At 42.5% G+C, this 24312-nt stretch overlaps 1 long non-coding RNA gene and 1 pseudogene across 1 annotated transcript in view; both read right to left on the reverse strand.

Annotated features, from left to right (window-relative positions):
• The window catches only part of LOC126293575 (uncharacterized), a 1862585-nt gene that overhangs the window by 1292428 nt on the left and 545845 nt on the right, over positions 1 to 24312 (reverse strand). The window lies entirely within an intron of this gene.
• Positions 16897 to 17014, reverse strand: LOC126293851 (5S ribosomal RNA; annotated as a pseudogene).

The following is a 24312-nucleotide window of genomic DNA, read 5'->3' on the forward strand; positions in this document are numbered from 1 at the left end:
TTACTTACAAATACCAAGTAACAACATCCTAACACTGACAAGTTACTTAAATCACCTATCTGTACTTCTATATGCCATTAATTTTTTTATTGTCCCCTTCAGTGCTAATTATTGTCAAATCTCGTGTTTCACCATGGAGTTTTTATATGAATTCGAGAACATAACAAAATTTTGCATTCAGTAAAAAAACATTTAGAAACAGATAAGTGTTGATTATATTTTTTATTTTATGAAGTATTTAATATGCTCTGGCGGGGCCACGCAAACATCATATAAGTTTTTCCTGAACCTATGCTCAACTGCGAAACACTTCGTACAGATTTTTCGAAGTCCTAGTAAAATAACAATGTCCTGTGGCGCTTTTTGAGAAAGAACGATTACTTTTGAATATTAATGGCCTTGAAGACAATATTAATAGTGACCCTAGACGTTCTGAAGTTGATTCAGTTGTCTATAACCCAGTAGTTGAAAAACCTCTTCACAGATATGCAGTCATATTTTGATAATAACTACCATATGGTACTTAACAATTAATGCAGAGTATGTTATACACTCATTATAATGTTCCAAAGCATATGACACATAGATTTCAATTAAATTTACCGATGCAACTGGTGAGCCAGTCCATAAACGACTTTTGAAGTCATTAATGAAGACACAGTTGATATTATTTTCGTCATTTTATGCAGTTCAGATATTTTATGTGTGCGCAACGTATTGCGCCCGCTTCCGTGCTTTTGTAATTCAGAGACAAATGTCATTGCTATTTGACACGTACAGTTGCGCATCATTTTAATACTGCATTCTTAATGGCTGGAAGATGGATGGGGAGGGAGGCAGGGAGAGGTGCAGGGAGGGAAGCGACATGATGACGTAATACAGTCAAGGTGAAGTAATGTGTTGGAAGCCGCAGATACCACCAGACTACTTTGAAATGCAACAAGAACGACGTTTGCTACCTAACAGCTTCGTGGCTTTCAGCCGCCGTGAATGCAGCCAGCCGGCGGTGCGACGTGGGGAAAAAAAGCCCTAGGCTGCCACGGCGGCAGCATAACAAACACAAATGTTTTCCTTCTCAAATTTTTCAAAACATTCTCTCTGGACGCACTTCTGGCTGCCAAGGCTTATCGAACGAAGCTGGACTACCAATTGGAGCTTAAAATACGTTTTCTTTTAGATGAAATGGGAATAGGTTTGTGCATGTTGGGCTGCAAAACCGTGAGTGTTCAGCCAATATTGAAGACGCTTCGTAAAATCGCATAAGATTTTATTGGAAGGAAACATATGATGCCTACACTTATTTCTGCAACCGGAAATATCATCTTCAGCAGTTATTCATCATTCGGTCAATTACGGCTTTAACGGACAACATACTTCTCAAGGAACGCTAATTTCCAGTATTCATTGTTCGAGCACGAAGAGTACTAATGGAAAAGTGTAGTTATTATTCATTGGTTAAGCACAGTTGGCAGCACTTAACAGTGTAACTCGGTATTTTGTGTCCCAATGCAACATACACGGCGGGCCTTGCCGAAAACTGAGAACTTCGAGAAAGCACACCCTTTTTCTTTCTTCTTTGTACGTGCCTTCAGAGGATCACATGCCAGTTTCAGTTTTTCATACCCTGTTTTCTTGTCCCCTCTTTACAGTAACGCTACAGTCTCACACCGTTTTACTGTCTTTTCTCCTTTTTAATCCAGTTTTTTGTCTCTACCTCGTTATTCCTTCGTCTGTAACAGATCTTTCTAGAACTGTTGTTTGTTGTTCTCTTCCGTGGTTTCTATGTAAATGTTTCGTTACACCTTGACTATGGTTCATTTATTTTGACTAAGGAAATTGACGATCTGGTTAGCTGATCTTTTATTATACATACTGTATAAATGGCCGGAAACAATTAAAATTTCTGTTGGATTTCGTGCAGTCTTATATTTTTTAGCATTACTAATAAATCTGTCTTTGCGTAGTGCCTGCCTTCAGCACACACAAGTACTTTCTTCTTCTTCTTCACACAGACATGCTACGCTGAAGTTACAGCTTCGTCAGGTTTTTTCTTTTTTTCGACGAAACTCCAAGTAAATGTCATGAAAAATTGTTTTGTGTGGTCTGCACGCTCACCATTAAGTTTGTTATGTAAGGTGTTCAGAAATTCTGAAACAGGTAATTTATTTATAGCCTACTTGTTGGCATGAACTGAGATTTCTGCGAATTTCAGTACTTTGCATTATAGCTGAAATACTAAAAGAAAAGCATAGAAAGTCGCAGAAATCACAATACGTTTTAACAAGGTATAAAAAGATTTTGTTTTCAAATTTGTGAATTCTTTGCTTAAAAACTGAAATTCTATATCTACAGCCTATAAAAATCAATTTCTCCTCTTAGTTAATAGGAAGCACATAAAAAACACACTGATGATGCTGTAACTTCAGCGAAATATGAGTGGTTAAAAAAAAAAAAATTGCCTTTCCTCAACGCAGAACCTATACAAGTTTACCTGTAAGCAATCACGGATACAGAAGTGAGCTTCAACTTGAAAAATAATATTCAGTATTACTTTTTAATTTTCAGGCGTCTGTTGCTTTCAGTGGGTCCAGTACTTTCATCATAATTCTCGTCTCCAGTATTTCTAAATAATCTGCCTTATAATCTAATATCAGGAATCCACTAAGACACAGGTATTCTGAGATAATTACCGTATTGTAGTGCTTTATTTTCAGGCTCATAGGTAAGCACCTGTCGTGATAGCATAAACTCATGCCAACGTGTTTATTCTCTAGCAGATATTTCTAATTTCTTTTTTAAATTTTTGTATTTGACCAATATCTAAATTTGAGAATTCTTTGCTGTTATTATAATTTTTATATAGTTTGTCAGGGATGTATTATTATTATTCTTTCTTTGTATGGGTCATCTTAGGACCACGCACCAATTTCAATGCTTCCTTCTTTGTTGTTCTTTCTTTTTCCTCCAGTATTCTTTCATCTTTTCGCTATGTATCCTTTTTCTCTCCTCAGATCATTTTGACCCTGTCTTCTTCTCCCTTTTGCCTTAGAATCCTTCCATTTTTAAAACTTTCCTCTTGAAACTCTCTCTTTGAGTTGTGTCTTCTTCACTTTTTGTTGTTTCTTTCCAAATCTCTCCTACCTTCTTGTATCCAGGCTATTGCTGACTTCTTGTGCCAAAGATATTTAAAATCGTCCCAAAGATATTTAAAATTATTTAATATTATTATTATTGCTAGTTCGCATTTGAACCTATAGAAGTACAGCTTCATTGAATTACATAGAAATAAAATAATTAATTCAGGAAGCCCTAAATACTCAGAAACTGAACCATTTTCTTTCAGAACATTAATGCAATGTCAAGTAATTCCGTTTGTGCGTTAGATTTATCAGGCCCTGTATCCTGAGAGTGTTAATCACCTGTGGTAATAGTGATTAGTCGTCAATGTTATTAGTCTTCCTGCCGTCAGTATGAAATAGTATTTCTCTTCTGAAAATGTAATTGTGAATTACATTTACCAATTCTGCAAGCTGTAATATTACAAAATAACATAAAAAATCATCTTTACTGTTTAATTCTTGATCACTCGCCTTTAAATAGTTATTTATTTTATACCAAACTTACAAAATAGAGGAAAAATAAACGAAATCTGTATTTTAAAAATAAATTTGTTTTATTTTATCTCCTTTCCACCACATACTCTCACTGACAGGAGTGAGATACCTGAAAGTACAACGAAAGTTGTTGTTGGGGAGCAAATATCGGTCATTTTTTATTGTTCCTACTTGTTCGTCTACTATCATACCCCTTGTCTCCTAGCGGCACTTGAGATGTCTCTCTCCAGACAGCAAGTGATTTGAATATCTAGCTAGCTCGAAAATGCTGCAACCAATACTTATTTTTTGCATGTCATTTCCTCCTACTGAGACCCTCTTCATAAGGCGTTCAATGCCTTCATGGCCGTCCCCAATCATCCCAGCCGAAAACTTCGATATTGCCACCGGTGCAATTAGTTTTGGGTTACTTGTAACTGACATCGTCATGTTCACCCGCTCATCCCGCATCTCTCCTTGATCCCACCCCCGTACCACCACCCAACCCCTCAGAGTGACAGGGATATCTCACTCCAACAGGGTACGAAATTAGACTGAAATTGTCCCTTGCGTTCATGCTAACATACAGCAATGCGCAATCTCTCCTTCCCTCTCACTCTCTCTCTCTCTCTCTCTCTCTCTCTCTCTCTCTCTCTCTTATATATATATATATATATATATATATATATATATATATATATATATATGAGTAGCATTTCAGCGCAATCGCGCTAGCTATGTAAAAGTAAGGCCACTCACATTCTCTGTATAGACAAACACTATGAAACAGGTTTCCGATTCATATACCGGCAGTGAATATTGTTCGTAAATAGTCTATGTTCTGATTCGCGCAAGAAGGAGAAAGGAAACCTGCTCGAGAAGACGAAACAGTGGGGAGCAACCATCGATGACACGCCAGAACCGGGAGATACGTGCGGAAGGAAGCAGGTAATTTTGCTCAAAACTAGTTTTACATCTCCTCTGTTACGATGATAGTCCAATCACGGATTATATTATAGTAAACTGTACACATTATTGCAGATTATGTTGGTGTGACTGAGATGTTTCTGAGGCTCATCCCTTTCTTGTCTTATCGATACGTCACGACGATCTTTAGACTATAAAAAAATCTGTGAATTCATAATCCGCGAAAGAATTTTTTTTAAGCTCTCATGAGAATATAATTTATCTCCCGACAGAGAGCAGAATCCTTTAAACAGCTCTTCATAATCCTTTAACAGAGCGCGGATCTTGTGCGTAAACTGATGGAATAGCCGCGCTAATTGCAATCCCCAAAGCTGCCTGATAAACTACCACAGAGGTGTAGGCAAGTGGAACGGAGTATTAAGTACGTAAGTAGCATTCCACCGCTAGAAAGTGTCTTTGCCAAAACGCCTCTTTCATGTTCGTTGTCGTGCTCTCTCATTTACTCACTACTTTCTACGAATACTGGAAAGTAATTAATCCATTCCAGCTTCTACAGCTCTGCGTGCTTGTGGAAATAACTTCTCTATTCCCTGAAATTTATGTCAAAAGACTCAAATTCAGGGAGACAGCATGGGATTACGTAGCTGAGTGTGCTGTAATGAGGACATACAGTGCTCAAATGAACATTTCAGACGACATGAGGTCTTGGATCAACACTGCATGAGGTTCATATTTGTAAACTGCAGACTGTGTATCTGACCGATGCGTCGTCTTGCGACACCCACCCACCCACGCACGCACCAACTCATAGTGATGTTTTCCGAGGATATGATGTGTCAAGTTTACTTTTAACAGATAACAGTAAGTTCTGGTTATCCGGTGTTTTGTCGCTTCAAGAGAGATTTTTTTTAAATTTATTAATCAATATTTTTGTCCTGTTACATTGGTAACTTACACAGTCATTATATTCAAGTACTTCACGTATATGGGCATGTACGTAGTGTTAATTACTACTTTCTACATACCTGTGATTAAACAAAGATGGTACACGTAAGTAGGCTGTTTATGTTTTTATGTTGGTAACGACACGTAGCGCTCTGTATGAAAATCACTGACTGTGCTGTGTGAAGTCTGTGGCTGGTTGGCATTGTTGGAATATTCGCTATTGTAGTGTTGGGCAGTTGGAACACCGTGTAGGTGAGCCGCCAGCAGTGGTGGATGTGGGGAGAGAGATGGCAGAATTTTGAGAGCGGACGATCTGGACGTGTGTCCATAAGAAAGAGTAAATTTGTAATACTGGATATCATGAACTGATTATATATTAAATGATTTTTGAACATTATTAAGGTAAATACATTGTTTGTTCTCTATTAAATTCCTTCATTTTCTAACTATGCCTATCAGTAGTTAGTGCCTTTAGTAGTCAGAATCATTTATTTAGCTGGCAGTATTGGCGCTCGCTGTATTGCAGTAGTTCGAGCAACGAAGATGTTTGTGAGCTAATTGTTTCATGAAAGGCATAGGTTATTGTTAGTCACGGCCATTCTTTTGTAGGTATTATTGAAAGTCAGACTGCGTTGCGCTAAAATTATTGTGTGTCAGTTTAGCGTTGATCAGAATAGGTAAAGAGCGAAATGTCTGATTACGTTCAGTTCTGCTCAGCTGTTTGAAAATCAAATAACGTATGAGGTTTATCAGCACAGTAATTTATAAATTTTTCAAAGGGGATGTTTCACTTTCTACATACCTCTTACTAAACAGAGATGGTACTGATTACCCGTGGTACACAAAACATGTCAGATCATTGTTGAAGAATCAACGACAAATATATGTCAAATTTAAAAGAACGCAATAGCCCCAAGATTTGGCGATGTTTTCCAGAAGCTCAAATTTTAACGTGAATCTCAGTTCGAGATGCTTTTGATTGATTCCACAACGTAACTGTATCTCGAGTGCAGGCACAAAATCCAAAGTGATTATGGTCGCATGTGACGCACACCATCGGCAAGACACTGCCACCAACAAGGACTTAATAGACATGGTTTTGCGGAATTATTTCAGAAAGAAGTCCAAGTAAGTATTCCAGAATTCGAACCAAGGACACCTGCAAACTTAAGTAACTTAGAAGAAGATATACCGGGTGAATCTAAGCAGATTAAATGACTTAAAAAGGCAAGCCGTCCGGTCCAGATCGTGGACCAATTAGGTTCGCTTCACAGTACACTCAGACAATATCTCCATACTTAGCAGTTACACAAAAACCCTTGCCTATAGACCGGAAAACTGCACAGGTCACACCGAAATTCAACAAAGGAAATACGGGGAATCCGCTGAACCACAGACCCATATCGCTGCCGTCGCATTGCAAAAGGAACTTGTGCTCAGGCAACATGAGTAACCTCGAAGAAAATACTGCTCTTGAGAAACAACTACCTGTTTACACTGAGGGGCAGAAGTCATGGGATACATTCTAAATCGAGTCGGACCTACTTTCGCACGGCGCAGTGAAGCAACTGGACGTGGCAAGGTCTCAAAAAGTTTTTCGAAGTCTCCGGCAGAAATTCCGAGTCTTGCGTCTTCTATGTCAGACTATAGCTGCGAAGGCGTTATTGGTAGAGCACTTTGTGCACGAACTCACCTCTTGATTGCGTCCCATCAATATTCGATGGGACTGATGTCGGGCGGTGCGAGTGGCCAAATCATTCGCTCGAATTGTCAACAATGTTCTTCAAAATAGTCACCAACAATTGTCGCCCGGTGACATGGCGCATTTTCATCCATAAAACTTTCTTCGTTGTTTTGGAGCATGAAGACCAAGTAACCGAATATGCCATTTTCGAGTCAATGATCGGTTCAGTCGGCCCAGGAGGGTCGTCAAGCAGACGCGCAAAACTACAGGCCTATTTCTCTGACATCGATCTGTTGTAGAATTTTAGAACAAGTTTTTTGCTCGCGTATCATGTCATTTCAGGAAACCCAGAATCTACTCTGTAGGAATCAACATGGATTCCGGAAACAGCGATCGTGTGAGACCCAAGTCACTTTATTTGTTCATGTGACCCAGAATATATTAGATACAGGCTCCCAGGTAGATGCCACTTTCCTTGACTTCCGGAAGGCGTTCGATACAGTTCCGCACTGACGCCAAATAAACAAAGTAAGACCCTGTGGAAATCAGACCAGCTGTGTGGCTGCAATGAAGAGTTTTTAGCAAGCATAACATAGCATGTTGTTCTTGATGGAGAAACGTCTACAGACAAAGTAACCTCTGGAGTATCACAGAGGAGTGTTATGGGACCATTATTTTTCGCAATATACACAAATGACGTAGTAGATAGTGTGGACTTCCATGCGGCTTTACGCGGATGATGCTGTAGTATGCAGAGAAGTTGCAGCATTAGAAAATTGCACCGAAATGCAAGAAGATCTGCAGCTGATAGACACTTGGTGCAATGATTGGCAACTGACCAGTAGCATAGAGAAATATCATGTATTGCGAATACATAGAAAGAAGGATCCTTTATTGTATGATTGTATAATAGCGGAACAAACACTGGTAGCATTTACTTCTGTAAAATATCCGGGAGTATGCGTGCGGAACGATTTCAAGTGGAATAGTCATATCAAATTAATTGTTGGTAAGGCGGGTGCCAGGTTGAGATTCATTGGGAGAGTCCTTCGAAAATTTAGTGCATCAAAAAAGGAGGTGGCTTACAAAACACTCGTTCGACCTATACTTGAGTATTGCTCATCAGTCTGGGATCCGTACCAGTTGTGGTTGATGGAGGAGGTAGAGAAGATCCAAAGAAGAGCAGCGCGTTCCGTCACATGGTTATTTGGTAACCGTGATAGCGTTACGGAGATGTTTAGCAAACTCAAGTGGCAGACTTTGCAAGAGAGGCACTGTGCATCGCGGTGTAGCTTGCTGTCCAGGTTTCGACAGGGTGCGTTTCTGGACGAGGTATCGAATATATTGCTTTTTCCTACTTATACCTCCCTAGGAGAGCACGAATGTAAAATCAGAGAGATTCGAGCGCGCACGGAGGCTTTCCGGCAGTCGTTCTTCCCGCGAGCCATACGCGACTGGAAGAGGAAAGGGAGGTAATGATAGTGGCACGCAAAGTGCCCTCCGCCACACACCGTTGGGTGGGTTGTGGAGTATAAATGTAGAGGACCGAGTCCGCTCCATGTAAGCACAGCCCACACCATTATGGAGCCACCACCAGGTTGCATAGTGCCTTGTTGACCGGTTGGCTTCGTAACCTCGTGGGATCTGCGCCACACACTAACGCTACCATCAGCTCTTACCAACTCGTCCGACCAGACCACTGTTTTCCAGTCGTCTAGGGTCCAGCGGATGTGGCCACGAGCCCAGAAGAGGAGCTGCTGAAGATGTCGTGCTATAGCAAACACACTCGCGTCGGTCGTCTGCTGCCATTAACGCCAAGTTTCGAGGCACTGTCGTAACGGATACGTTCATCGTACATCCCTCATTGATTTCTGCCGTTATTTCACGCAATGTTGCTTGTCTGTTAGAACTGACAACCCTACGCAAACATCGCTCCTCTCGGTCGTTAAGTGATGTTCCTCTGCCACTGTGTTGTCTGTGGTGAGAGATAATGCCTGAAATTTGGCATTCTTGGTATGCTCTTGGCACTTTGGACCTCGGAATACTGAACTCTCTGACTATTTCAGCAATAGAATGTCCGATGCTTCCAACTGTAACTACCATTCCGAGCTCGAAGTTTGTTAATTCTCGCCGCGAGGCCTTAACCACCTCGCAAAGCTTTTGACTATACCACCTAACTACAAATTACGGTTCTGCCAATTAACTACCCTTTTATACCCTGTGAATGAGATACTACCGCCATTTGTACATGTGTGTATCAATAACCCACGACTGTTGACGTATCAGTTTATAAAATGGTTCAAATGGCTTTGAGCACTATGGGATTTAACATCTCAGGTTATCAGTACCCTAGAACGTTGAACTACTTAAACCTAAATAACCTAAGGATATCACACACATTCATACCCGAGGCAGGATTCGAACCTGCGACAGTAGCAGCAGCGTGATTCCGGACTAAAGCGCCTGGAACAGCTCTGCCACAGCGGCCGGCTAAGCTTAACAGTAATTACTGGTTGAATTGTCTTTTATATGCAGACAACGACACACTGTTGGCGAATAATTAAGATGGCGTAGAAAGGAGAATACATTTATTAGGTAATGTTTGTGAGAAGTACCATTTGGCGATTTCAGAAAAAAATTCTTTCAAAGGGAGATATCCTGTATGGACAAAAATTATCATTAACAATAAAACAGGAGAATTATTTTAACTATTTAGTTTGTGAAGTCACATATGAGTATGACGAAGATACACAAGAACTTAGCAGGGTTTGGATATATATGTGGAACAATTACCTGAAGTCTAAGACATTAAATTGGAAAATAAAGGAGACCGATATTTTATAAGACAATGGCAGTTCCAGTGCTTACTTACGGAAGTGAATCGTGGTTTGTAAGTAAAGGTCAAGTAAATCGCATACAGGCAACGGAGATAAGGTTTGTAGGAGCAGAAAAGCGATGAGCGAGATCGGGCAGATTTTGAAAATACGGACACCAGAGAACAGTTTAATACACTACTGGCCATTAAAATTGCTACACCACAGAGATGACGTGCTACAGACGCGAAATTTAACCGACAGGAAGAATATGCTGTGATATGCAAATTATTAGCTTTTCAGAGCATTCACACAAGGTTGGCGCCGGTGGCGACAACTACAACATGGTGACATGAGGAAAGTTTCCAACCGATTTCTCGTAAACAAACAGCAGTTGACCGGCGTTGCCTGGTGAAACGTTGTTGATGCCTCGTGTAAGGAGGACAAATGCGTACCATCGCGTTTCCGACTTTGATAAAGCTCGGATTGTAGCCTATCGCGATTGCAGTTTATCATATCGCGACATTGCTGCTCGCGTTGGTCGAGATCCAATGACTGTTGGCAGAATATGGAATCGATGGGTGCAGGAGGGTAATATGGAACGCCGTGCTGGATCCCAACGGCCTCGTATCACTAGCAGTCGCGATAACAGGCATCTTATCCGTATTTCTGTAACGGATGGTGCAGCCACGTCTCGATCCCTGAGTCAACAGATGAGGACGTTTGCAAGAGAACAACCATATGCACGAACAATTCGACGACGTTTGCAGCAGCATAAACTATCAGCTCGGAGACCACGGCTGCGGTTACCCTTGACGCTTCATCACAGACAGGAGCGCCTGTGATGGTGTATTCAACGACGAAGCTGGGTGCACGAATGGCAAAACGTCATTTTGTCGGATGAATCAAGGTATGTCTACAGGATCATAATGGTAGCATCCATGTTTGGCGACATCGTGGTGAACGCAGATTGGAAGCGTGTATTCGTCATCGCCATACTGGCGCATCACCCGACGTGATGGCATGGGGTGCCATTGGTTACACGTATCGGTCACCTCTTGTTCTCATTGACTGCACTTCGAACACTGGAGGTTACGTTTCAGATGTGTTACGACCCGTGGCTCTACCCATCAGTCGATCCCTGCGAAACCATACATTTCAGCAGAATAATGCACGACCGCATGTTGCAGGCCCTGTACGGGACTTTCTGGATACAGAAAATGTTCGATTGCTGCCCTGGTCATCACATTCTCCAGATCTCTCGCCAACTGAAAACGTCTGGTCAATGGTGGCCGAGCAACTGGCTCGTCACAATACGCCAGTCACTACTCTTGATGAACTGTGATATCGTGTTGAAGCTACGTGGGCAGCTGTACCTGTACACGCCATCCAAGCCGTTTGACTCAATACCCAGGCGTATCAAGGCCGTTATTACGGCAAGAGGTGGTTGTTCTCGGTACTGATTTCTCAGTATCTATGCACCTATATTACGTGAAAATGTAATCACATGTCAGTTCTAATATAAAATATTTGTCCAATGAATACCCGTTTGTCATCCGCATTTCTTCTTGGTGTAGCAATTTTATTGGCGAGTTGTGTATGTTCAAGATCCTGAATGAAATACAAGAAAATACGAGAAACTGTAATGACCATCTAAAAAGAGTGACTGAACAAAGGTTACCTCTCCAGCTAAGAAGATTTTATCCACTTTGGAAAGGTAGTGCAGGAAGTCCGAGATAGTGATGGATACTGAAAGAGGCAAAACATAAAAGACCTGATGTAGGAAGTGAAGAAGATTAGGATGATGCTAATAAGAAAAGTTCGGACGAAAAATCGCGCCTGGTATCTGATGAAAAGATGAAACAATAGAGTAATGATAGAGTACTGGGAAGATAGTACTAACCGAAAGATTAGCTGAGAAAAGCGTAACCGAGTTTCCTTCCACCAATTTTCCTCACCCGTTATTGCGTCTGAGGATCTTCTGGGCATTGTTTATGCGAGCCGGTCACGGTGTCAATAGGTGGCCCATTTAGCAGCCAGATCGAAGGGCAGGGAAGGGAAGGGAAGGTATGGGATGGGATGGGAGGCAGTTCGGGTGCCATGTTTACGCGACGGAGCTCGGCGCCACTTAGAACTTTGGATGGCCTCATCGCAGTGGCCTTTATTACTCTCGAGGGCGGCGTGAACTTCTCGTTGCAGCGAAGAACGAAGTTCGCGGCCCCGAGGTGTCTGTCTGCTGCCTAAGGTCAGCTGCCCAGACTCCGGCCGGCGTTAAGGGCGAGCAAGGGCACCTCCTGGTCCCTGGAGGCGAAGACGCGGCCGGTCACTGACCTTTCCTGCCGCCTCCCTCTCACCACCTGTGACTTCACCGGCCTCTCACTCCCTCCCCCTCTTGGGCAGAGTTTTAAAACACTGACGTATTGCAATAAAACTCGTTCTCGCTTCCCACGCCCGGGTTCGCTGGTTCGATTCCCGGTGGGGTCACGGATTTCCTCTGCCTCGTGATGGCTGGGTGTTGCGTGCTGTCCTTAGGTTCGTTAGGTTTAAGTAGTTTAAGTTCTAGGGGACTGATGACCATAGATGTTAAGTCCTATAGTGCTCAGAGCCATTTGAACCATTTGCAATAAAACTGCGTCTATTTTCGATCGTTCGAAGATTACATTTGACCATATTTCTCTTGGATATTAATAACCGCTTAAGCTGTATCTGGTCCTGTATTACTGTACCACTACTGGTTTCGTGGCGCTAAAAGCCACATCTTCAGGTGATATACGCTTAAGACGTTGGAGTCGAAAAAATTCGTGATATTTTTTCCCAACATTCGTCGTCCGTCAAAACAAAACACCGCCAAAGAGACAGTATGTCACAATTGCCCCACTTACAAGGTTGTCTGACTTAATTCAACTACATTTTGCTGTATTTTACATAAGTTACAACTTGACACAAAAATTTTGTTGCAAGTTGTTTTCAAAAAGTAATGGGAATTTGTTTTTGGGAAGGGTTTTAGATCTTCGTCTGCATCGCTGTTGTGCTTGTGACATCGTCAGCTTGGGGGTGATCTGCACTATTTTGAATACTAGATAAAGGTCACTGAAATCGTTTAATCATATAAGTGACTTGTTTTGGGACTTCTCTGTTGTCATGTTACTGATCTATGTTTACCTCTTTAAATAATCCCCTTCTTTACTACAGTATGCGGGACTACGCAATATATGTTCGGGGTGGTATCGTGAGATACTCCAGAAGTTTCAAGTAACAGTAATGGACACGCATATTATTGTGATTAACTTCTCATGGTTGGGATTCACAGTCGTATAATATTTCTTAGAAGACATCATAGTCGCCGTTGACTGTATTACATATTTATTATTACGATAGCAATTTCGGCCTTAGGGCCATTTTCAATTAACACTGCAAAAGTTACATTCTGTTAGAATATAAGACTATCTGGTATAAGGTGTCGTCGAAAGGCTCCATTTTGAAGACGACATGTACTTATGTCAGATAGTCTTATATTCTGACAGAATGCAAGTTTTGCAGCGTTACTTGAAAATGGCCCTAAGGCCGAAATTGCTATCGTAATAATAAATATTTCATACAGTGAACGGCGACTATGATGTATTTTAAGACATATTATTGTGATGATTCATCACCACTTTACACCGAGCGAGGTGGCGCAGTTGTTAGCACACTGGACTCGCATTCGGGAGGACGATGGTTCAATCCCGTCTCCAGCTATCCTGATTTAGGTTTTCCGTGATTTCCCTAAATCGTTTCAGGCAAATGCCGGGATGGTTCCTTTGAAAGGGCACGGCCGATTTCCTTCCCACTCATTTCCTAATCCGAGCTTGCGCTCCGTCTCTAATGACCTTGTTGTCGACGGGACGTTAAACACTAACCACCACCACCATCAACCACTTTACAATGTTTACAGCGTCTGGACAGTGGTGACGAATGTGACAACTCGTACTGTCATCACCACTTTAAAACTGTTTACAGCTAACAATTTTCCATTTACAAAACATGTCAATTATAAGACACCACAGAACCTCAGTTCATTTTCAAATATTGCGTGTTCTACGGCAGAATACCTTGCGTTTTACGGCACAAGATGGTACATGGCCGACAAAGTATCGTTTAACCGTCCACGCGTTACGTAAGTAGTTTTAAAAGGTATTTTAGTAACTACAAAAGTCCTACTCCTCCCGAACAGGCCATGAAGGCCAAACGGTACCGACCGGCCACCGTGTCATCCTCAGTCTCACGCAAACCGTATTCTGTCCAACGAGAGTGCAAGGGACCAGTAGAACAACCATAGACAACATTTTTGTTCATTCCTCATTACTAGAAGGGCATTCTGTTAGCAAAAAGGTGAATGGCCTTACAGATCATGATGCACAAATTTTAACTCTAAAAGATTTTTGTGCTGCATCACGTGTTAAATATAGTCATCAGCTGTTTAGGAAAGCAGATTCAGTTGCTGTAGAGACATTTGTACACCTCATCAAGGAACAAGAGTGGCAAGATGTTTATAGCGATGATACAGTAGACGATAAATATAATGCTTTTCTCAAGACTTTTTCCATGCTCTTTGAAAGTTGCCTTCCGTTAGAACGTTCAAAACAGGGTACTAGCACAAACAGGCAGCCTGGGTGGCTGACTAGAGGAATAAGAATATCTTGTAGAACAAAGTGGCAATTATATCAAAACGTTAGGAACAGTCACAATCTAAATGCACCATTACAAACAGTATTGTAAGGTGCTTCAAAAAGTTATTAAGAAGGCAAAAAGTATGTGGTATGCAGATAGAATAGCTATGTCTCAGGGTAAAAATAAAACCATATGGTCAGTCGTAAAGGAAGTGGCTGGTCTGCAGAGACAGGTAGAGGATATAGAATCACTGCGTAGTGGGAATGTCCGTGTTACTGACAAGTCGCATATATGTACAGTATTTAATAATCACTTTCTGAATATAGCAGGTGAACTAAATACAAACCTAGTCCCAACAGGGAATCATACAGCGCTCGTAGAAAAAAGTGTTCCGAGACTGTTACCTGAAATGCTCCTCCATGATACGGACAAGAGGGAGATTGAGTTAATAATAATGAAATCACTAAAGACCAAGAAATCTCATGGATATGACGGGGTATCTAGCAGAATACTGAAGTATTGTCCCATGTATGTTAGCCCAGTACTTAGCCATATCTGTAACTTTTCCTTTAGGAGTGGTCGGTTTCCTGACCGATTAAAGTACTCGGTAGTGAAGCCACTTTATAAAAAGGGAGACAGGGATAATGTTGACAATTATAGACCTATTTCAATGCCATCGGTGTTTGCTAAAGTTATCGAGAGGGTTGTATATACAAGGTTACTGGAGCATTTAAATTCACATAATTTGCTGTCAAATGTATAGTTTCGTTTTAGAAATGGCTTACAGCTGAAAATGCTATATTCTCTTTTCTCTGTGAAGTTTTGGACGGATTAAATAAAAGGTTGCGAACGTTAGGTGTTTTCTTTGATTTAACGAAGGCTTTTGACTGTGTTGACCACAAAATATTACTGCATAAGTTGGACGATTATGGAGTAAGGGGAGTAGCTTACAATTGGTTCGCCTCTTACTTTAAGAACAGAAAGCAGAAGGTAATTCTCCGCAATACTTAGAGTGGTAGTGATGTTCAGTCCTAATGGGGCCCAGTTAAGTGGGGCGTTCCCCAAGGGTCGGTGCTGGGGCCACTGCTGTTTCTTATTTATATAAATGATATGCCTTCTAGTATTACAGGTGATTCAAAAATATTTCTGTTTGCTGATAACACCAGCTTGGTAGTGAAGGATCTTGTGTGTAATATTGAAACATTATCAAATAATGTAGTTCATGAAATGAGTTCGTGGCTTGTGGAATATAATTTGATGCTAAAGCACAGTAAGACTAAGTTTTTACAGTTTCTAACTCACAAATCAACAAGAACAGATATTTTAATCAGACAAAATGGGCATATTATAAGCGAGACGGAACAGTTCAAGTTCCTAGGTATTCGGATAGATAGTAAGCAGTTGTGTAAAGCGCTTGTTCAGGATCTTGTTCAGAAACTAATTGCCGCTTTATTTACCATTAGAACAGTATATGAAATAAGTGACATTTCAACACGAAAATTAGTCTACTTCGCATATTTTCATACGCTTATGTCATATGGTATTATTTTTTGGGGTAATTCTTTTGATTCAAAAAGGGGATTTTTGGCTCAAAAACGGGCTGTTCGAGCTATGTGTGGTGTAAGTTCGAAAACCTCTTGTTGACCCCTATTCAATAGTCTGGGAATTCTGACATTGCCCTCACAGTATATATTTTCTTTAATGTCGTTTGTTGTTAGCAATATTAGCTTATTCCCAAGAGTTAGCAGCTTTCACTCAGTTAATCCTAGGCAGAAATCAAATCTGCATGTGGAATGCACTTCCTTGACTCTTATGCAGAAAGGAGTGCAGTATTCTGCTGCATCCATTATCCATAAGCTACCACAAGAACTCAAAAATGTTAGCAGTAGCCCAAAAAATTAAGCAAATTCCAGTGTTATATTCTTGATTTTCTTTATTTAAACTAACGACTTGTCGCCTGAATATGTTTCTTATATTTCATTTTACCTGTTTGTACAATCTACAACTGAATATGTTTCTTATATTTCATTTTATCTGTTTCTATAATCGTATTATAATTTCATGTACTGACTCGTTCCATGACCATGGAGACTTCTCCTTAATGTGGTCCCACGGAACAATAAATAAATAAATAATAAAATAGGCGTCACTGGATGCGGATTTGGAGGGGCATGTGGTCAGCACACCGCTCTCCCGGCCGTATGTCAGTTTCCGAGACCGGAGCCGCTACTTCTCAATCAAGCAGCTCCTCGGTTTACCCCACAAGGGCTGAGTGCACCCCGCTTGCCAACAGCACTCGGCAGACCTGATGGTCACCCATCCAAGTGCTAGCCAAGCCCGAGAGCGCTTATCTTCGGTGATCTGACGGGAACCGGTGTTACCACTGCGGCAAGGCCGTTGGCACAAAAGTCTATGATTTTAGAATTAAGTGTTCCCGGTGCAGGATTTTGTACACGAACTGACCTCTCAATTTTGTCCCATTAATGTTCGCTGAAATAAATGTAGGGCGACATTGGTGGTCAAACAATTCGGTCTGGGTGTCCAGAATGTTTTTCTAACTAATATATGTCCTTCAAACTAATAGCGAACTATGGTGGCCCAGTGACAAGAACCATTGTGATCCATAGAAATTCTATTATTGTTTGGGAATACGGTTGGGTTGGGTTGTTTGGGGAGGAGACCAGACAGGGAGCTCATCGGTCTCATCGTAATAGGGAAGGACGGGGAAGGAAGACGGCCGTGCCCTTTCGAAGGAACCATTCCGGCATTTGCCTGGAGCGATTTAGGGAAATCACGGAAAACCTAAATCAGGATGGCCGGACGCGGGATTGATCAGTCTTCCTCCAGAATGCGAGTCCAGTGTGCTTTTGGGGAATATGAAATCCATGAATTGCTGGAAATGTGCTCGGAGTAGCCCAATATAACCACTTCCACTGAATGAACGGTCCAGTTGGACCAGAGGGTCCAGTCGACACGTAGCCCAAACCGTTATGGAGCCACCGGCAGACTGTACAGTGCCTTGTTGACAACCTGGAGCGATGGCCGTCGGGCACTGCGTTGTGCGTGGTGAGAGGTAATGCTGGAAATGTGGTGTACTTGGCACCCTCTTCACACTGTGCATCTCGGAATACTGAATTCCCGAAATGGAATATCCCATGCGTCGAGCTCCACGTACGATTCGGCGTTCAAATTCTGTTAGTTCTCGTCGTGCGCCCATAATCACGCCTGAAGCCTTCTGACATGAAACATCTGAGTACAAATAACAGCTCCTGCAATGCAGTGTACCTTGTAGAACTGGTATAATCGCAACTGTACGTGTCTATATCGCTACGTCGTGACTTTTGTCGCCTCAGTGTAAATGCTAACGACTCCTAATATTTGCAAACGGTGCACAAAGCACAATCTCATGTCCCGCAATTACAAAAACAGCAGAAAATATCGGAAACTGCCTATGGCACTTTCTAGTAAGCACTCCCTCGTGTGGTTTTAAAATCGGTCACTGAATTGAGACACGTCAGTCGGTTGATTGGGGTTGAAGGGATCAAAGAGCAAAGTCATGAGCCCCTTGTTTCGAAGGTGGTCCATTCGGACGGATGTACATCTCAGAAGAGTCATAACGATAAAAGGTAAAAGGCTAAAAAAACATAAAAGTGCAGTGGTGTCGTCAGTGGTGAAGGCAAAAGGAGGGAAGTCAGTAACTGGGCAACCACAAGGCTATGCTAGAGCCAGGAAAATTCCCACCCCTCATGCCGTACAGGCAAGACCACCAGCTACTCAAAAGAGTTCAACCGCCAGAACGTAATAGTCCGTATAGTAAAACGAGCCTATTCAAATACGAAAAGTGATAAAAAAAGGAGTAAAAAGGAGAGAACAGAGGATCCTGGCCAGGGAGGGGAGTCGGGAATCTCCGAACACAGCTTACAGTGGAATACACCCCAACCCCCACCGCCCTGCCCCTACTCCAGAGTGAGATTAAAAACCTTAGAACTGAAAATAAAAACCACTTTCACGGAGGAAACTGAGAACAAGTTCAACCATTCGGGAATCATCTGCCAATAGTAAAGGTAAGTGCGGGGAAGTCTGTACTTAGTACGCAGAGCCAAAAGAAGGGGTGTAAGTAGGCTGTTTAGGTTTTTATATTGGTAACGTCACGTAGCGCTCTGTATGAAAATCACTGGTTGTGCTGTGTGCAGTCTGTGGCTGGTTTGCATTGTTGTTGGCTATTGTAGTGTTCGGCAGTTGGCTGTTAAAAGCGCGCAGCGTTGCGCAGTTGGAGGTGAGCCGCCAGCAGTGGTGGATGTGGGGAGTGAGATGGCGGAGCTTTGGACAGAGACAGTAAATGTGTAAGACTGGATGTCGTGAACTGATATATACATTTTATGTCTTCTGAACACTATTAAGGTAAATATATGGTTTGTTCTCTATCAAAATCTTTCATTTGGTAACTATGCCTATCAGTAGCTAGTGTCTTTAGTAGTTAGAATCTTATTTAGCTGGCAATAGTGGCGCTCGCTATATTGCAGTAGTTCGAGTAACGAACATTTTGGTGAGGTAAGTTATTTAGGAAAGGTATAGGTTAATGTTAGTCACGGCCATTCTTTTGTAGGGATTATTGAAAGTCAGATTCCGTTGCGCTAAAAATATTGTGTGTCAGTTTAAGCACAGTCATGTATAATTTTTCTAAGGGGACGTTTCAGGGGGCATTCCAAAAAAAATGTGCTCTACTGAATGGAAGGTTCCACAACCACGAAGTGGGGGTGGCTCATTACACAAAAGAAAACCATGAGTCAACCCGGTATGGCCGATGCGGAGGCGACACAGGGTGGTCGAGTCCTCTCGGGGAAGGCGGAATGAAGAACGCCATGGGACCGGTGTCACCTTAATCGCACAAAGTTTATTAGACAGGGAGGAAGCCACCCAAGAGTTGGCCGTGATTGGGCGAAGTGGGATTTGGTGTGAAGCCGTAAATCCGCCGCAGTAGGGGTGACAGGTGACTGCTCCCCAAGCCAAACGATCAGCAACTTCTCCTATCTGTTGTTGAATAGATGATCAGTGCTATTGACCCCATTTTTGTCCCCCAAAAAATCCAGATCGTGTCATAAATCTAGTAACCTTTCTTTTCGGTAACTGGTACCCTGATAGAATTTGTAAAAAATTTCCTTACCTAGATATAAGTATCTATTGGCCTTTTCTGTTGTGCGACTGTCAACAACTGCAGAGGTTGGACATAAATATAGGAACACCGCGAGAAATGCATGCTTGAATATAAATGCAAACGCCTACCAAGCTTGCAGGTGACACTGTTGCATCTGATTAAGAAGGCCACCCGTGCAGTTCCCCGAACACGTTGCAAGTGTCATTCCTCCTCAGAACAGTGTTCTGTGTTATTGCAAGCGCACTATGTTGGATCTATCAGGGCTACAGAAAAATGAGAGAAAACAATTTAGTCGGATAAGCGTGTTTCACACTCTTTCCAACTTCTGGCCGAATTTCCGTGACAAGAGTGGTTTCGGTGATGATTTTGGGAGCCGTATCGTGGTATTCCATGGGCCGTATGGTTACTCTGAAAGGCCACATTATCATGCAATCATTTTGGCTAGTCAGGTCGACCACATAATACGATGTTTCTTCCCCAACGGTGACACTGTGCTACAAGACGGCAGAGCACCTGTTCACACAGCCCGTACCGTCCACGACACGCTTTGTTAGGACGAAGATGAATTCTCATGTATCCCTTGGCCACCACATTCCCCAGCTGACAGTATCATTTCGCTTTTGAAGTCTACTTTGGAAAGAAGGGTGTGTGATCGCTATCCGTCTCCATCGTCGTTACCTGAACCTGCCGCTATTTTGGGGGAAGATTGGCGTAAGATTCGCTTAAAAACTGTATAGGACCTGTCTTTATCAATTCTGAGACGAATGGAAGCTGTTTCCAATGCCAACGGTTTTCCTACATAGTATTAGGCATGGCAGTGTGATGCCTTTTTGCTGTTACCAACTTTTTATCCACGACTTCTATTTACGCAGAGAACTCTTTCTTTGAACTCCATAATTTTTGTCTTTGCAGTGCATATACACTGAAGAGCGAAATAAACTGGTACACCTGCCGAATATCGTGTAGGGCCCCCGCGAGCAATCAGAAGTGCTGCAACACGAGGTGTCACGGACTCGACTTCGGTCTGAAGTAGTGCTGGAGGGAACTGACACCGTGAATCCTGCAGGGCTGTCCGTAAATCCGTAACAGTACGAGGGCGGTGGAATCTCTCCTGAACAGCACGCTGCAGGGCACCCCAGATATTGCTCAATAATGTTCATGTCTGGGGAGTGTGGTGGCCAGTGGGAGTGTTTAAACTCAGAAGAGTGTTTCTGGAGCCACTCTGTAGCAATTATGGAAGTTTGGGTTGTCGCATTGTCATGCTGGAATTTCCCTGGTCGGTTGTAATGCACAATGGACATGAATGGATGCAGGTGATCAGTCAGGATGCTTATGTAAGTCCCACCTGTCAGAGTCGTATCAGGGGCGCAGTATCACTCCAACTGCAACGGCCCAAACCATTACAGAGCCTCCACCAACTTAAATTTTTAGACAACATAGTTGTAATGGAGATAAACAGCGATTAATTTACTTATATCCAATTATTCAAAATGACAGTCACAATCGCATTATTTTTTTTGCCGGCAACCGGTTTAAACACGCGATGGGGTCACATTCAGGGCAATTTGCACCATTTGGTCGCTCGCTGGAGTCATCACCCTGCCTGTGCACGGTTGGTAACTATGCCATAGCGAGTGACCGAATGGTGTAAATTGCCCTGAAGATGACCCCATCGCGGCAAATAAATAATACGATATTGACTGTCATTTTGAATAATTGACTCCACCAGCTTGCTTGAACAGTCCCCTGCTGACACGCAGGGTCCATGGATTTATGACGTTATCTCCATACCCCAACACGTCCAACCGCTCGATACAATTTGAAACGACACTCGTCCGACCAGGCAACACGTTTCCAGTCAACAATCCAATGCCGGTGTTGACGGGCCCAGGCAAGGCGTAAAGCTTTGTGTCGTGCAGTCATCAAGGATACACGAGCGGGCCATCGCCTCCGAAAGGCCCTATCCATGATGTTTCTTTGAATGGTTCGTACTCTGGCACTTGTAGGCTGCCCAGCATTGAAAACTGCAGCACTTTGCTGGAGGGTTGCATTTCTGTCACGTTGAACGATTCTATTCAGTCGTCGTTGGTCCCGTTCTTGCAGGTCTCTTTCCGCAGGCAGCAATGTCGGAGATCTGATGTTTTACCGGACAGCTGTTATTCGCGGTACACCCGTGAAATGGTCGTACTTGAAAATCGCCACTTCGTCGCTATCTCTGAGATGCTATGCCCCATCGCTCTCGCGCCGACTGTAACACCACGTTCAAGCTAACTTAAACCTTGATAACTTGCCATTGTAACAGCAGTAACCGATCTAACAACTGCGCCAGACACTTGTTGTCTTAGATAGGTGTTGCAGAGCACAGCGCCGTGTTGTGAGTATTTATGTGTCTCTGTATTTGAATACGCATGTCCGTACCAGTTTCTTTGGCGTTTCAGTATATTTGAATGTTATTATTGCGTCACTTTGGGCAACACATAAATTTGCTCCACCAAACTCCGCAACAGAATATTTTCAGTTTAGTTGATAGTAATACATCTAATACCCACTATCATTTTCCCCCTTCGAAAATCCACATGTCTTTTCAAAATGTAAATGGTTACCAGACGTGAACGTAGGACAAATAAGAAAATACTTGTGTCTCAGATATTCTTATAACTTACTTTCAGGTTTGATGTCAGCATCTATTCCGATCAGGGCCAAAATTTTTCTTGTGGGGACCCTCGACACGCAGCGAGGATTAGGCAGCACCGTAGTAGGCGAATGCAAAATATCGCAAAGCCACCTTCTCCTCATTACACTTTTACAGTTCTCTGCAGTTCCCTCCGTCCTACGATCCGCCAAATGAACAACGATCTACAAACGCAGAGCTGCCTAGAGTTGACTCTAAATCCTGCCACCAAGGGCTCCGAATAACAACTGATGTATTTTATTTGGACAGCGGACCGTCCGTTATATAATGAACCGTGCCGCAATTCGAATCCCAAACATTTAAACTGTCACGCAGTATTGTTTAATTTAGCGATCTCGTTGCTCTGAAATATGTCGAGCGCGAAACGAAAGTATAGAGGGGTTACCTTTTTTGTTTTTATTTTTGCCGCTGTGCGTTTAACTGTACAGCACTCCGCTGATGGCGTCGTGTTCAAATAAAAATGGCGGTCGTGTTGCGCAGTCTTTGGCAGTGCTGCGCATAGTTTATTGCGTGTAATCGTCTGACTGCTGTTTACATTTGTTGCATATTTTGAGTAGTGTACATTCTGTGCTGTGTTGTGTGAATTTTGTTAACGCGGTACACGGCAGACCAAAAAATGCTCTTTTTTACGCTAAAGCTCACACACGTTCACAAACTTATTTGCCTGTCGCGGAACATTTCTCCCAGTTAAGAAGTCGCATCTTCCGAAGTGAATTTCCCTCTTCTTTTTTTTTTAAAGTTCGGAAAGTCGTTGTCACTAGGCTACAGATGTAGCTTATGTTGGATGTTCACAACGAAGCTGGCAGAACTGATTTTCTCATAGATGCGCATCTGTTTCTTATTCGTTCTACTGTTGCGTTAAAATTCAGAGGTTTGCTTCAATTCATGAAATCTGTTAAATTCTATGTTTACTGTTTAGATGTTAGAAGCGCTCGGCCACAGGTTGGGCATTCAATTGAGAAGCTCTCGAACTCTGATTGTAAAGAATAAACTGCTCCATATTTGGCTCACATGCCCGGGCCATATTTAGTAAGTGAATGTCTGTGAATCGGTGTTTGGAAGAGCCTCCCTGCGTATAGATGTGTGATGTGAGTGGTAGATTTCCATGTTAAGAAGGTGATTCAAATGGCTCTGAGCACTATGGGACTTAACATTTATGGTCATCAGTCCCCTAGAACTTAGAACCACTTAAACCTAACTAACCTAAGGACATCACACAACACCCAGCCATCACAAAGCAGAGAAAATCCCTGACCCCACCGGGAATCGAACCCGGGAACCCGGGCGTGCGAGGCGAGAACGCTACTGCACGACCACGAGATGTGGGCTAAGAAGGTGAAGTTCGCTGTGTCATATGCAATCCTACCTCTATGAGCTGCACCTTCTGTTGCAATTATTTTTTTTTTTTTTTTTTTTTTTTTTTTTTTTTTTTTTTTTTTTTTTTACAGAGTGAGGCATGTGGAGTCAGTTAGCAAGATTGTTCCTGGGCGATTGGCTCACTACCTTGCACCTATGTGAGGCAGCCACTTACCAATTACCATCTAAAATGGCGTAGGGGCTATGAGAGGTGGTACACCTTTAAATGCAAACAGTGACTTGCCCCATCTCATATTTATATCTTACTATGAGTAATTCGATTTGGGGAAGTATGGCCGAGTATTGTCGTTACAAGGCTAGTATTGAGAATTCAGAATATATGAATATTTTCCTCTCTAATTGCATGTGGTGAAAAGTTGCTATTGTTTCACACGCAGACTTCCCACGCAGCGTCTCTCGTCACTCGGGTGGTCCGGTGACAGGCGGGTTCCGCTGATCTTGAAAGGGTTATGCCGACGGGTGTGAGGGAGTCGAGT

This window comes from Schistocerca gregaria, chromosome 10, assembly GCF_023897955.1.
Source record: "Schistocerca gregaria isolate iqSchGreg1 chromosome 10, iqSchGreg1.2, whole genome shotgun sequence".
NCBI lineage: Eukaryota > Metazoa > Arthropoda > Insecta > Orthoptera > Acrididae > Schistocerca > Schistocerca gregaria.